Source organism: Solanum stenotomum, chromosome 10, assembly GCF_019186545.1.
Source record: "Solanum stenotomum isolate F172 chromosome 10, ASM1918654v1, whole genome shotgun sequence".
NCBI lineage: Eukaryota > Viridiplantae > Streptophyta > Magnoliopsida > Solanales > Solanaceae > Solanum > Solanum stenotomum.
In genome coordinates this window covers 27,241,011-27,254,316 of record NC_064291.1, presented here as the reverse complement: position 1 = coordinate 27,254,316, position 13,306 = coordinate 27,241,011, and the positions used below count along the sequence as shown (strand labels likewise).

At 35.6% G+C, this 13,306-nt stretch overlaps 1 protein-coding gene and 1 pseudogene across 3 annotated transcripts in view; both read left to right on the top strand.

Moving 5' to 3' along the window:
* Positions 1 to 13,306, top strand: part of LOC125878283 (aspartate aminotransferase, chloroplastic) — a 936,263-nt gene that overhangs the window by 131,727 nt on the left and 791,230 nt on the right. The window contains exon 1 of one of the 3 annotated variants that reach the window (XM_049559505.1): positions 10,769 to 10,776. The exons of the other annotated variants lie outside the window; for them this stretch is intronic. The gene's annotated coding sequence lies outside the window, so the exon portion shown is untranslated. Of the gene's footprint in view, positions 1 to 10,768; positions 10,777 to 13,306 lie in introns of those variants that run through there. 3 annotated transcript variants of the gene reach the window in all.
* Positions 6,728 to 7,579, top strand: LOC125842863 (uncharacterized; annotated as a pseudogene).

Here is a 13,306-nt window from a genome sequence, read left to right as displayed (position 1 = left end):
CACCCACCCCCTACCACCCCCATCCCCCAAAAAAAATTTAAGTTTATTTTTAAAAAATAGTTTCAATTTCAAAAATTATTTTCTACATTAGTAAAAATAAAAGATACTTCTCAAAAATATTTTTCATTCATAAATCAAACACTAAAAATCTTTTTCGGAAAATATTTTCTACTCACCAACCAAACATGAGAAAATAAGTCAAAAATCAACTTGTTTTCCAGGAAAACATTTTGTAGGAAAACATTTTCCTTCATACCAAACACACCCAAGATCTTACTTTTTTTTTTCTTCTTCATATTTTCTACTAGAAGCAACACAAAATTGAGGATGATGAGGATGGAATATTAATGGAAGTTCCGATATCTTTTATCGCACTTGATGAAGTAAAAGCTGATGTTTTGGAGGTAAACTTTAGAAAAGTTTCTCCAATTACAATTTGTTTAATTTATTTTCTTTTAAGTCATGTACAAATATATCTTGATGGGTGCTTGAAAAACTTTTTAATGTTAATTGTTTCATGAAATAAAGAAAAATTCTCTAGGTCAAAATATGAACGCATATCTAAATGATAAGATGTACATGAATTTGTGAATATACATTTCAATATTAAGATAATGTATTAAGATCTAAATATTAAATAATAAGACTGCTTATTATTGTACATCTTAATATAAAAAAATCTCTATTAAGAAATTAATAAGTATATAATTTTGGAAAATGGCTAAAAGGACATTTTTTTAAAAACTTTTATTAGCCAAAACTCTATTATGAAAGAATATAATGATTCATGGAATAAATTTCAAAAGATTCAATTTATTTCTTCTAGAAAAAAATAAGTGTGAATGATAATGATAACGATCAAAACCTAGCTCATATTGGTATCTTCATATCAGAAATAGATTGTTGATAATGATTTGGTACCTAACACCTAGCCCATATTGGTATCTTCATATCATATGGCACCAACGAGTGGAGAGAGTTAAGAAATAGTTTGCAACCTACTGGAAAGGGCTTTATAGAACCCAATTGTAAAGCAAATATCCTTTGTAAAAAAAAGGTTAGGTAGTTGAGAATATGTATTGACTATTAATAGTTGTTGAACGATGTAACAATAGGCAATAAGTACCATTGCCTCGTATAAATGACCTACCTGATTAGTTACAACATGGAGCCACCAAATTCTTGAATATTGATTTTTGGATTGGTTATTGTAAGCTTGGAAGTGGAGGAAAATATCTTTTTGATAGCTTTCAGAACTCAATAGATGAAAAAAAAAAAACTAATTCGTATATTTTGTACTTACCTATGCCCTAGTTGCATTTATGGACTTAATGAGTCAGATTTCCAAGACTTTGCTTGAAAGTTGGTGCCAATGGTTATTAATTAATTCCAGGTGTATTCTCATAAGCTAGAAGGAACACAAGGAACATATAATGATTGTATTTTAAACACAACAAAAATATCAACTTTATGTCGAATTTTTTTAAGTGAAAGTGTCTCAAAATTGGAATCATTGTGTATACTGAAAGAAGCACTCGACAGTCTACCACAAATGTTTGGTGAAGTATTTCTATAGAATAGTTGTGTTATTGATCAAGTTTTATACATAAAAAGAAGTAAAGTTTCAGTAGAGGTAAATTATGAGTGGAGATTTTAGAAGTTCAATACATGTTTGATCACCATAACAGTGTTAGACTTGCCATTAGGTTTCAGAGGGTTCAGGGTGCTCCTTGAGGCTTTAAGGATGATATTAGGATAAGTTCTCATGTAGAAAGGTCATGTGGTCGTGCCTCGAGACACTTGAATAAGCATAAGTGAACTATCCTACTTATAATTTAAAGATGGTTCAATGATTTTGCACGATAGATTCGGAGACAATATTTACACAACGAATCCAATGAGATTTATACAAAATATGAGAGCTTGGTATTTATGTTCTAGCAGAAAGATTTAATTCTTCAACTTACCCCACCAGAGGAAGCTACACGATGATTGTAAAATTTACTATTCGGTGTCATCCAGAAAATGGCAATGTTAAGATAGATGCATTGAGAAGCAAATCCATGAGCTAGTTGACATATAGCTCTTGTGAATAGACTTTTGACCTAAGATGTGTACACACTCGAGGATATGGATATCAAATTAGTGAGAAACTTAGAGACGTTGTTGGCTAATGTTTAGGCCAAGTCTTTATTGGTAGAGAACATCAAGATCAACAAATACAAGGATTATAATTGTGTGAATATTGAAATAAGGTTATAGTGCGTAAAGACATGGATATGAGTATTGACAGTTATGTCGCTTTTGGACTAAGTGGTTGATTATGAGAATCGTTAGGATAATCGAACATAGATGATATGAGAGAGGTTATTCTTCAGGAAGCTATAACTCTTAATTCATTGTAGATCCAAGATCTACTAAAACACATGAAGAAAGTGTACTGGTGGGAACTTATAAAGAATGATATTGCTAACTTCATTTCTAGTGGCTGACTTGCGAACATGTTAAAGATGAGTATAAGCATCTAACATTACTACTACTACAGTTTAAGATTCCATAATGGAAATTGAAAGCAGTTACTACTCATTTTATGACCGCGCTACCACGAATACTTAGAGATTATGAACCTATGCAGGTATTTTTTAGATCGGCTTACAAAGCCATCACACTTCTTACCATTCAAATAGATAAAATGAAGAAATATCTGCAGAAAAATACTTGAACAAAATTTTTCAACTCCACGAGCCTAGTGTCCATCTTAGCTAACAGAGCATCACTGTTTACTTTACGCTTTTGAGAAGCTTTTCAAGGAACATTGGGTACACGAATAAATTTTAGTATTGCACTTCATCCGTAGACAGTCGGGCATTTCGAACGTAATGTACAAATCTTTGAGGATATGTTAAGAGCTTGTTTTAAAAAATTTAAATGTTATTGGGACCTTTACTTACCCTTGTCGGAATTCACCTACAATAATGACTTCTAGTCAACCTCTCAGAAGACTCTATATGAAGCCGTGTATGTTAGGTGATGTTGTTTTCATACCAAATAGTTCGAAGTTGATGATGATGATGTATTAGGATTTGGGATCAAGCTTGGTAATGTACAAGGTTCAACTAATCAGACTGAAGTTACTAATAGTTCAAAAGGATGAAAATCTTATACATATAAAAGGAAAGGATATTACGAGTACATAGTTAGAGACTAAATCTTCTTAAGTCCCCTTATGAAAGGTGTAATGTGATTTGGGAAAAGAGGTAAATTGAGCTAGAGAAATATCGGAGCGTATGAGATACTTGACCGGATAGGAGGACTGACATCAATTGGCACTTCCTCCTGAAATGTCTTTCATCCATCCAATATTCCATGTTTCTATGTTAAGGAAGTACACCTCAAATTTCTCTCATGTACTTGAAGCACCAACTATACCGATTGATGAGAACTTAACATATGAAGAGGAACATGTAACTATTGTAGACAAACAAGTAAGAAAGTTAAGGTCAAAAGAAATTGTGTCCATGAAAGTCGTATAGAGAAACCATACCATTGAAGAAGCTACTTGGGAATTGGAAAATAATAAGCGAATCAAGTATCCTCTCTTGTTTCAATCATCAGATACACACTTATTATAAATTCGAGGACCGAATTTCTTATGATTGGGAGAAAGTAATACCCTATATCAAAAAATAAGGGCATATATGTCATTTTGCTTTGTTTAGAAAAAAAAGAAAAAAAAAAGAGATTGGGCTAAATGCCCTAGGCAACCATGGCTGCCACCTTCAGTACGAAGAAAAAAAAAAGAGAATGGGGATTAAGGATATGGGTTCATTGCGTGAATCAATCAAGAAGAAGAAAATTTTAATGGAGAAAGAGAGGAAGCTTGAAAAGGAGAGGGGACATACGCAGAAAGAAAGGCAAAGGGCCCAGATAAGGAGTTTCGAGGGGAAGTACGCTGGTCAGCAATTCTTAAAAGCAAAAAGAGAGAACAGAAGTGTGGTTCAGCCTCTCTTTCCGATGAAGCAACGATATGAAGGAAAAAGAATCAATCGCCTAAGGCTGTTAAGCAAAGAGAAGGAGAAAATCAACTAAGTTTATAAACTTAGTTATATATTTAAATTCGTAGATTCATGACTATCGAATTGGGATTGTAAGTTAGAGAAATAAGGGTAAAAAAGATAGAGGAATCTATTAATACTTGACATATGATTGCCGCTATCGAAAGAGTTTAACATTTACTTGAGAATTAGTATTTTTCTCATATATTTTGATTAAAGTCTTATATAGTATGATTTGATAAGAACTTGAATGTCTTATACCATTTTAAAATGTTTCTATTGATTACAAGAAAAGTATAAATGGAAGTAGACCTTGATGAATCCCGTAGCTAACGTTGGATTCGTTAGACCTAGTGCACCTTGTAGTGACAGATTATCGATAAAGCCCTTGCTAGTGGGAAGGTAGAACTAGCATACCGTTATTGATTGTCCTTGAGTAGGGATCTACCGATATGAATATTTAACTCATTTATGAGGAGTTCACCGTTACTGGTTACTTCTTAAAGAGAAGGCCACACTGATTACATGATTCATCCTTGGAAACCCCCAGCTATAAGATTTGATATGAAAGTGTTTTTCTAAGTTTAGTACTAAGTGTTTACATTGATTTTGCGTACACGAGGCAAATAAGATTGAATATTGTATCGTTTTCTAAAAGGGAATTGATTTTATCATTTTGATTATCACACTGGCATATTTTCTGACTTTTCCCTCGTTAAAATGGTTGTGGTTAAATATTATTACTCACGGAGCTAGCGTCTCACTCCTCGCTAATGTTTTTACAGAGAACTTAGGTGGTTGACGAGGAATTATTTAACTAGAGAGTGTGATTTGGTAGCATCTGGTGAGCCCCACATTGCTTCGTGTGGCAAGAGATTTATCGATTCTCTATGTTTCTCTTTTTAAATTCTTAGAGCCGCTCCATTTGTCGTTCCTTTTAGTTGAGTCATGAGTATTCCTTCGTATTGTAGCCAAGTGACTAGTTTGGAACTTTTTTTTGTATTTGGAGATAAATTGGTATTATCGTGTCTCAATTAGATCATCGGTGGATATTATGTCTTGACTTGTAGTTGCTATTAGTTGTGTTGCGGATTTCATAGATAGGAAAAATTCAGGATAGGCCCAAAAATAAAAGAAACTCTGTCTGATTTTCTGTAGAATTCTGGTAAGGCTTGCTTTGGATTCTCCCCCTTAGCGCCGGTCATAGACCTCAATTGGGTCGTGACACTTTGTTTTTTCCTGTTGATCAATGTGTGTATACAAACAAAATAAGAAAACTTGGGGTTTTTTTATTCAGCTCACCCGATTAATGTCAAAAGTGTTTTAACAAAAATATCTAGGCGAGTCATAAGACCTCCCATAAAGTATGAGTGTGTTACAATAATTCTAATCATAATATATGTGTCATTTAAGCCATTAAATTTAATGAAAACATACTACATCAATAAAGTATTTCAAGAAAATTATATGGCTAGTGATGGTGGTTATGAATATCAATTAAGGAATGTATGTTCACTAATAATGGTGTGTAGATAGTAGACATATTTGTAATGAAAGTAGTTTGGTGGTGGTTGATAGTTGGATGATTTGATAATTGATGTCAATAATAATTATAAATAGTAGCTAATGTTTGTGTTGACTTATTGTAGTGATGGATAGTGGTGAGGGTTGAGGATAATAGTTTTGAGTGGTTGATGGTGGTGTTTAATAATGGTGGATAATGATGGTGTTAACTGATAACTGATGGAGTAAGGCGACACCGGTGAATGTATGAAATTGGTGAAATTCATGCTAAGAAATGATAAGTAATTTGAGAATTTTTTTCTTCCATAAAAGATTTAACACCTCCACTTACCATAATTCCACACGAATGGACTCATTCATCAATATATAAAACAACCTATGATCTGACCAAGTTATCTCAAGTGATCTTATCTTATTTCATCCCTTTTTTTATTAGAAATGATAATTATATTAATAATATTTGCATATAGTCATTTCACGTAACAGTGCAATGAATAACAAGTACTAGTTAGATGGATCTAAGATTTTCATGATTTTTTTCCTAGAGGAGATCAATCATCTTAGTTATGACCAAATTAAAAGAGAAATAACATTCTTATGATTGAAATAAATTTAATTTGTGATAAATCCAGAGGTTGCGATCACTTTAAAAAATTTCCTTAGAAAGAGAAGCTTTTAAAAAAAATCCTAAAAAAGAAAATTGTTTTGAAATGAAATTATGATTTAGGATGGAAGTTTTCATCTCACATCCAATTATTTAGTGAATCTTAAGAGATGCATAACCATAACCATCATTGATCTTGTTACAAAATTTGATTAATATTTTTATATAAGGTCTGGCCTAGCAATCTAGGTAGAAGTAGAAGTCATTTTTCCCATAAAATAACAGAAGTTGAAATGGGAAAAATGAAAACAAAATAAACCACAGAAACAGTTACTCATATTGAGAAGAAATAGATTCCATCGTATTGTGCTGGCAAAATCATAATCTTTTAGAATATAAAATGTTGATTCTCCAATATCTTGTGTACCACTTGATGCTCCCCACTTCATCCAAATTATTACCTTTTGATAATAGATATAGGATTAATTTGGATTCCATAAATACAACTTGTTTTGGTTGCATAATGAGATGATACCAAAAAAATATGCATTACATGCATACTTATACATTTGAATAGAGAAGAAAAAATTGGATCATCAAGGATACTTCTCGTCCAGGTGGTTCAATAATCGATAACGTAAGTTTCCTTTTAAATAATATACATGTTTTCTTTCCAACAAAATTGATTAAGTAAGTTTATCGTGATCAAATTGTGACAAAATAAATATTCAATAATTTCTGGTAAACAGGTTTACCATCATTTGCAGACAAACAAAAAAATTGATCTTTGGTTGAGTTTTACAATTTTATTGTATATGGGGAAGTTCGTGAAATAAAGAAGAAATTAAGCCAAAGTGAAGAAACATTGCAGGGGAACTCAAGAAAATTATATTAGAAAAAGTAATGAGATTAACTCTATGTATGCATGGTCATTAAAAGAGTTTAATTTGCAGATGACACCGAGACGTAAACCGCATATTCGCGATAACAAGTTGATCAAACATTATGTACTTGGAACATGTACTAAATCTTGTAAGGGAGTTTACATTAAAAAAAAATCAAGGAAAAGTTAAGTACTTATCTGAACATGATATCCCTTCAAATATTGGTAAGCAAAGTTAAGGAAGTCACAATAAAACATATAGTTCCTCTACATATTGGTATTATTATTGTCATTTTTAAGTTCATTGTCCTTTCCCTATTTGATTTTTATAATTTTGTAAAAATTTTATGGCCAGAAAAAAGAGAGAAAAAGAGAAAATGAAGATTTATATGAACATCATCATGTAACTTGGGAAGAGATACAACACATGTCGACTCAAGAGATTCTGCGTTAAGTACTCTTGTACAATACTTTTTTTACCTTTGGGATTTTGAGCCCAAACATATAAAATAGAGGACAATAGAGGTGTTTTCAATTCCAGACATTGTGGAATTGGAGGGGGAGGAGTTGTCTGTTGGCTTATTGAATTTTCTCCCTAAGGCCTCGAGCAAGTGCCCTCATGAGGAAGATAAGAAGAGAAAGAAATCAAAGAAGAGAAAACACATAAATAGAGACAAGGAGCAGGAAGATATATTGAAGCTCAGAGGAGGTCGAAGTTTGATAAGGAGCTGAGGTTAGATGAGTTGAGAGCTTGTGTGGGTAGAGATTCATTCAGCTTAGTGCTAACAAAGGTAGGACTTATTAGTGGAGTTGATGTTGTGAGGGAGTCTCAAACTCTTACTACTACACCACCAACTTCTGAGGGGACTCTTGAGGTTTCATTGAGTACGTCAGCCACCATCGGCACCACTATTCATGTTTTAGGAGATACAAAAGCCTCTGCACCAATTCCTGAAGCTTAGGGCTTCACTGATATACCGTACTCCTAGTACTATAAGTGTTATGGAAACGTGTTTCTAAAAGAATGAAAAAATAGTTGCAATAGTAAAGAGTGACAATATATGTTATATTTTGTATGACATCAACGTATCTTTCATTATAATGATGGTTAAGGATCTATGTATTACATTTGACGCCTATGAATGTGACAAATATGCTCATATGTAGGCATAAAACTTGATAGTCAGGAATTGATTGTGTAGTTCTGTGCCATGTGGATGTGAGCAATGTCTGCATCATTAATTATTTGTGTATGCATCTAGCGCTTGCCTTGATTGATCCTGTCACTCCCCGAGGCTACCCCTAGACGAAGACATGGGACCTAGGATCACGAGTGACCCCAAGCTAACCATGCTGGCATAACATAAGCATACTATGATAACAAAACTGATGCGGAAACTTAAATATCATGACAATGAAAGTGATAGGGAATACCCATTCTATATATGAATATATGAAAATTGCGAGTTTGAGTACAAAAGAGAAATCAAACTCTAAGACTAAAGTTGAAACTAACTATGTCTGAAATAAGCCTCTACACTGACTAGAAATGTTGGGACATGCCCCCAACTAGATCTAGCAAAACTGAAACTAAAAACTAAAAGCGATAAAGATAAACATGTCACTAGTCCTCGAAGAATAAGGACTCACCATTGATGTTGCTGAACTGAAGATTGGGAACCGATCTAAGCATGATCTAGATGTTGAGGACCTGAACCTACATCATGAGAAGATGTAGCACAACGTATGTGTCAGTACTTGAAAGGTACTGATCATGCAGGATAGAGTAAAGCTGAAATAAACATATAACTGGACAAACAATAAAGTAAGAGTGTAATCTGAACATGATATAAATACTGAATACTGAGCTAACTGAATGCAATGACCATTTTATAACATGCTAAGACTGAATACTGACTGTACTGAAATGTGGTCAATGCAATGGAATCTGACTAAACTGTGGGAGCTACTAATAACCGATAATAAAACCACATGAGCTAAATGTGGAGTCCGATGTATATGCCCCATCGAGAGGACCCAATATACCCGGCCAAAGGTATAGAGGCATGCTCGCGTGATCACTAAAATGATGCCTACAGAGGGGACTTACAACCTACGTGGCTCGTAGTTCTGGGACTATTCGGGTACGCTGAACCCTAGTCCAACTTGGTATTATGCTACTCCCAATAGATTAAGTGATTAATATATTATGACTGAATTTCTATGATTCACTGGATAGCTCAAAATGACATGCGAACTGAGAATGCACATTAATAAACTGATAATGACACATTCATATACTGAGGCATGTATATCTGAATTAGATGAAATATCTGGCCTAGCATGTGTAATTCAAGAACTAAAGAACTACATAGCTAGGGTTCTGAAATTCATGCAATAAATTGAGTAATAACATAATAATCTGATTTGAATCATTTTAATAGCTAAAGCCCAACAATTCTAACATTCAAGAAACCCTAGGTCTAGATGATATTGAGGGAATCAATAATCTGACTGAAATCTAGGGACCTAATGGGCAACAGGAACCCACTAGTGAAATCCCACATACCTGGTGATGAATTCCACGGAGAAATCTTTCAATTTCGGCGCTGGGACTGATGGAACCTTGTTGCGTTCTTGAACTAGGATTCTTGACCTCTTTTCTCCTCTTACACTCTAATTTTTCTAAGTTTTGATTAATGATTTGACTAGGGTAAGTTATAGTTTCTAGGCTTAAACTGACTAAAACCTCACAATTTAGGGTCTAAACGACGTAGTTTAGGGGCCAAACGAACAAGGAAAAGACCAAAAACCCCTGACTTAAAAGTTGTCAGAGTCACTGACGGTCCATACTGGTCGATCGTCACTCGCAACTGAAGGCTGAAATTTGGGATCTAAAACTGAAAGTTGACTGGCCCATCGACAGAGCTGACTGATGGGCCGTAAGTCGACAGATGGTCCGTACTAGTCGACCATCATTCGCGACTGAGGGCTGAAATCTGAAGTGTGAAACTGAAAGTTTACTAGCCCATCGACGGAGCTGACTGACAGGTGATGAGTCCACAAATTAGACTCATTTAGGGCTTTATTTTGATAGAAATAGTGTCCTCAAATGCTTATTTTGTCTAAATATCTGATGAAAACTCTTAAGTTTCATGTATTTGAAGTTTTAGTGGAAGCATGGACACTTAAGCACAAAAAGGAAAAAAATGGCTGAAAAGAACAAAGAAGTTGAAGCCTGAGCATCGCCAAGCACACTTGGCGTGTCACCGAAGGGACAGATTGCGCCCTTCGTTCTAGTATGCAAAACCTTGAAGGAAGAGGATCAAATAGGCGATGAAAGGAGCAGTCGGCGCTTCACCGAATAGTTTCGTGAAGCTATACTATACCTCCCAATGACACAGAGCACGATGATGCTGAAGGCTAGTGCAAGACGGCGACGAACTACACCAAAGGGAGAATCGCCGAGTTAATCAGTGATTCCGACTAACCTCGCCGAAAGATCTGCCAGCACTATTTGCTGAAGTCTATAAACACTAAACTTCTTATTAATTTTTAAAGAGTCGAACATTAATTTTAATTTCCAGAATAGAATAGTACTTTTTGGATATTTTCTCTCAAGTTTGGAGAGGATTTTAGGAGACTTGAAAAAAGAAGGATTTCATCTTCCCCAAGTTGGAAGTGGGTCTTCTCCATTCTTCTTCCTTTGCTTAAATCAAGGTTTAATTTCTTATACTAATTTGATTTTAGTATCATTTTAGGTGTATATTGTTATTTCTTGATGTGTGGCTAAAAACCCCATTCTTGGGGTGTGATTTAGCAAATATGTGTTGGTATTGTTGTTGGATCTTGCTTGCTAATAGGATAGATATATTTTAATGGTGATTTCACCTAGTGGTTGTGGTTTAATTTAATGGATTTGTAGTTGCAAATACAAAACCACCCATGTGTTTTCGGCTTGCCCGAGAGGGAGGTCGCGAAACCAAGACCGCTAGACTAATGGCCTAAGGAGTGGGTCGACTTGAGGTTCAGCCCGAGAGAGTGAGCCCTAGTCCCATTTACTAACACTCAGCTCGAGAGAGTGAGTGGGGTAAGGGGTAGACTGGCCTTTATGCAGCAAATGGGTGTTCGAGAGGAACACATTTGAAACGGGGTAAGTTGCCCGAGAGGGAACTTATTTCTATCTAAAGCTTAGCCTAGTCACTATTATCTTGCAAATTTCCTATCGAAAGCATGTACTTAACGATTTATCTCAACTTGTATTGCGGTCTCACCCCAAGAACTTTTCCCCATACTTGATTTTCTTATTATTTTCGTTGTTTTGACTATACTTGTGACAAACCCCCAAATTGATATTTGACACTTTCGTGTCACCCCCTTTTATTTATTATGTTTTTACTCGTTAATATCTTTAGCAACGACTAGTTAGAGCTAAATTTTATTTTTCTATCAATTCTCAAAACCACTCCCTTGGGACATAACCCCAACCCTTGGTTGGGTTACTATATTATCGACGATCGTAGACACTTGAATCGGAAGTAGTGTCGTTGGTCACGATAAGCATCAAAATGGCGCCGCTGCCGGGGAGTGGTGTTATTTGGGAATTCGTAGTTGAATAATTTTTTTGATTCTTTCTAGTTTTAGTGTTACTAATCTAAATTGTAGTTTTGTTTTGCTAGTCTGAATATCAAATAAGGGAACTAAGGATGGAAAACCATTATGGATACCAGACGGATCATCCCCTTCGGAAACTATTGAACCTCTGGGACAACCTCCTGACCTTTAAACAGGAAGGGGATGAGACTATTCAGGAAATGTGGCTGAAGTTTCAAGCAGTGCTGCAACCATGCCCATTTCATAGGATGACAGACAAAGGGCTACTGGAATGCTTCTACACGGGTCTAGGACCCGAGAATAGAGATATAGTCGATCAAATTTGTGAGGGCGGTATGCTACACCAGCCCTATGAAGTTGTAGCAAAACTCCTTGATGGCATGGTAGAAGCCAACAAAGAAGCCAAAAAGAAGCATGAGTGGGACGCACTAGCTACCCAGTTGAATGATCTATCTACCAGAGTCACGAAATTGGAGGTAGAAGCCATAGGGAAAGAAAAGTACTCCTCCCTTTGAAAATGTAGACATGGGAAGAAGCAGAGAGGTATACAGGATGATGAAGCCCTGTCACTCATTCAACAAAAGATTGAGGCACATGAGAAGATGTTTAATGAGATGAAGGAAAACGGTGAAATTCTAAACGAAGCGTCAGCCTCTCACTCCATGACAATTCAACTACAGGATCCTCAAATCACCCATTGAATGGCGGGTCACTATCCTCTGTTCGCCGAAGATTCACCTAATTACACCATGGGTGATTCCAAGGACGAAGAGTAGTCTTTGACTTGCGTCGTGCCGCGACGTTAACTCAGGCGCTGTTTGGATGGCAACCCAAAACCCCATATTATCTTATATTGGTGTACTAGTAAAATAATAGTGTCTTAGTTCTATAGATTGAAGTGTAATAGGTGCCAAAGAGGTGCAGAATGGCAAGCAACAGACCCAGTTGGCGAGTCGCTGAAGAAGCCGGCGATCAAATCTATTCCGCCGTTTGACTCAAGATATCTTCAAAATTTGGAGTCTGTAAAACTCAAGGAGCTCAAGACAGTTTCGGTGAATCGCCCACCTGATCGGCGACTCCAATGGTTAGCGTTGTTTGAACATACACAGCTGCTGAGAAGTTTTGTAAAACTCAACGAAGTAAAAATTTGTTTGGCGAAGCGTCGAATCAATCAGAAGTCAAAGTGTTGTCACCAAATGGGAACAAACTGGATAAGCTGTAGGCCAATGCACAAAAAGGTAGCTGATTAATCACTCGAGAGTGTGGGTTGAAGATAGGCGCATTGGAATGTTAAGAAAAGTTGTACAGAGCTTGATGAATCACTCGACAATGCACCAAACGTCCCCAGCTTATCTTCTGCCTTATGCGACATCTGTTGAAGGACTCCAACTCGAAACAGCTGCTTAACCAGGATTATTCTCTAACCCCTCTCTGTCTTTCTTTACTTTGCCTTTTGGATTCTGTATTATTTGCATTTGAGGACAAACGATTTTATTTGTGGTGGGGTGAGGCTCACCTTTTGTGTGCTATTTGTGATTCGTGTTTTGTATATCTATGGGTTGTTCTGTTTAAAATTGTGTTTACACTACTTATCGTGGATGTTTGAGCTTATGGCTCCTTTTATTT